Source organism: Schistocerca cancellata, chromosome 1 (assembly GCF_023864275.1).
Source record: "Schistocerca cancellata isolate TAMUIC-IGC-003103 chromosome 1, iqSchCanc2.1, whole genome shotgun sequence".
In the NCBI taxonomy this organism is placed as follows: domain Eukaryota; kingdom Metazoa; phylum Arthropoda; class Insecta; order Orthoptera; family Acrididae; genus Schistocerca; species Schistocerca cancellata.
The window spans coordinates 1168791305-1168794321 of record NC_064626.1 but is presented as its reverse complement, the minus strand read 5'-3'; the positions used below and the strand labels follow the sequence as shown (position 1 = coordinate 1168794321).

General features: G+C 48.0%; 1 non-coding gene across 1 annotated transcript; it reads left to right on the top strand.

Moving 5' to 3' along the window:
* The first annotated feature begins 1229 nt into the window (after positions 1–1229).
* Positions 1230–1302, top strand: Trnas-cga (transfer RNA serine (anticodon CGA)). The gene has a single exon. It is a non-coding gene; the product is annotated as a tRNA-Ser (tRNA).
* The last annotated feature ends 1715 nt before the right edge of the window (positions 1303–3017 follow it).

Genomic DNA, 3017 nt, shown 5'->3' with positions numbered 1-3017 from the left:
TGGTGCAAATGGACAACGGAGCAGCCACAATTAAAGGCACGGAAGCGATAACGCAACAAACCTAGCCGCTTAAAACTTGCAAAGAGATAACAACAAATAAACAAAGCATGCATCATCAACGTAAAACAACAGTACTACCAAAATAAACAAAAATATAACTAAATTGTGGACAATAATTGACTTACCCTTGTACCTTGCTCTGTGTGCAATATTCTACCTGTATGTATTCATTGTTCTTTTTATCCCGTTTAAGCTTGCTTGCTTTAGGTAGCTGAACAAAGGCCTTGCTGTCAAACATTCTTCTGTTAAATTCTAAATGCTTCTGGTGTCAAGCCTTTTTAAAGATTTTGTAGACAAGCATTTGTAAAGACTGCTCCCCCCTCCCCCCCCCCCCCCCCCCCATATGCTTTTCGTAAACCTGCATTAAATAATAAGCAACTACCTTTTTATACTGATGTTCTATGAGTATTGTGCCTTTCTGCTACTCCATTTGTTCTGAGTGTGTGGAGTACTCTTGTTTATTGAAGCATTCCTTCATCTCTTAAGAACTTTGCTAGTTCTCAGTTCACTAATTCCTTCCCATTGTCTGTGCACAAGACGCGAATTTTACTACCAGTGTGTTTTTCCACTAGCTTCTTGGAATTTCTAACAGTTTCCATACTTGATTTTTGTCACTTAGTGGATATAAAAATATCTTCCTTGACTAATCATCTATTACAGTTACGAAATATCTGGAACCTCCAATTAATTGTTTCCATCAGTCCACACAAGTCGGAATGTGTTAATCATGGACACCTTTTGTTCTTGACTCAAAATGTTGGTAAGGTAATCTTGTCCATATACCTTTTAAGCAACATGAAAAATTGATAGTTACTATATAATTAATGCTCTATTGGCCATACCTGTCTGCAGAGCTTCCATTCTGCCAGGGCTTAAATGTTCTAATTTTTCATTCCACAAGCTCATGTCATTTAAGGGTGATATGTGTTTGGCTTTAAACAGTTATCTAGTTTGAAACTTCCTGGCAGATTAAAACTGTGTGCCGGACCGAGACTCGAGCTCGGGACCTTTGCCTTTCGCGGGCAAGTGCTCTACCGACTGAGCTACCCAAGCACAACTCACGCCCCGTCATCACAGCTCTAATTCCGCCAGTACCTCGCCAGTACTTTTGGAAGGTAGGAGACAGGGTACTGGCGGAATTAGAGCTGTGAGGACAGGGCGTGAGTTGTGCTTGGGTGGCTCAGTCGGTAGAGCACTTGCCCCCGAAAGGCAAAGGTCCCGAGTTCGAGTCTCGGTCGGGCACACAGTTTTAATCTGCCAGGAAGTTTCATATCAGTGCACACTCCGCTTTAGAGTGAAAATTTCATTCTAGTTATCTAGTTTGTTCATGCCATTATCAAGCATTGCAAATAGATTCATTCCTTATTATAAATGCGACATCCACATTTATCAAAGGTGATGAAATGTCCCATCCTCACTATCTTATTTACAGAAAGTAAATTTGTACTTAACTATGGCACTTAAAGAATATCTATTACTTTAACCTTTGTCTTTTTTCTATCAGCTTCAATGTGTGTGCTGTCATTTCCTTCAGTGGATATGCCACTACCTCTTGTGAAGTTCATTGATCTACACTCCTGGAAATGGAAAAAAGAACGCATTGACACCGGTGTGTCAGACCCACCATACTTGCTCCGGACACTGCGAGAGGGCTGTACAAGCAATGATCACACGCACGGCACAGCGGACACACCAGGAAACACGGGGTTGGCCGTCGAATGGCGCTAGCTGCGCAGCATTTGTGCACCGCCGCCGTCAGTGTCAGCCAGTTTGCCGTGGCATACGGAGATCCATCGCAGTCTTTAACACTGGTAGCATGCCGCGACAGCGTGGACGTGAACCATATGTGCAGTTGACGGACTTTGAGCGAGGGCGTATAGTGGGCATGCGGGAGGCCGGGTGGACGTACCGCCGAATTGCTCAACACGTGGGGCGTGAGGTCTCCACAGTACATCGATGTTGTCGCCAGTGGTCGGCGGAAGGTGCACATGCCCGTCGACCTGGGACCGGACCGCAGCGACGCACGGGTGCACGCCAAGACCGTAGGATCCTACGCCGCACCGCCACTTCCCAGCAAATTAGGGACACTGTTGCTCCTGAGGTATCGGCGAGGACCATTCGCAACCGTCTCCATGATGCTGGGCTACGGTCCCGCACACCGTTAGGCCGTCTTCCGCTCACGCCCCAACATCGTGCAGCCCGCCTCCAGTGGTGTCGCGACAGGCGTGAATGGAGGGACGAATGGAGACGTGTCGTCTTCAGCGATGAGAGTCGCTTCTGCCTTGGTGCCAATGATGGTCGTATGCGTGTTTGGCGCCGTGCAGGTGAGCGCCACAATCAGGACTGCATACGACCGAGGCACACAGGGCCAACACCCGGCATCATGGTGTGGGGAGCGATCTCCTACACTGGCTGTACACCACTGGTGATCGTCGAGGGGACACTGAATAGTGCACGGTACATCCAAACCGTCATCGAACCCATCGTTCTACCATTCCTAGACCGGCAAGGGAACTTGCTGTTCCAACAGGACAATGCACGTCCGCATGTATCCTGTGCCACCCAACGTGCTCTAGAAGGTGTAAGTCAACTACCCTGGCCAGCAAGATCTCCGGATCTGTCCCCCATTGAGCATGTTTGGGACTGGATGAAGCGTCGTCTCACGCGGTCTGCACGTCCAGCACGAGCGCTCGTCCAACTGAGGCGCCAGGTGGAAATGGCATGGCAAGCCGTTCCACAGGACTACATGCAGCATCTCTACGATCGTCTCCATGGGCGAATAGCAGCCTGCATTGCTGCGAAAGGTGGATATACACTGTACTAGTGCCGACATTGTGCATGCTCTGTTGCCTGTGTCTTTGTGCCTGTGGTTCTGTCAGTGTGATCATGTGATTTATCTGACCCCAGGAATGTGTCAATAAAGTTTCCCCTTCCTGTGACAATGAATTCACGGTGTT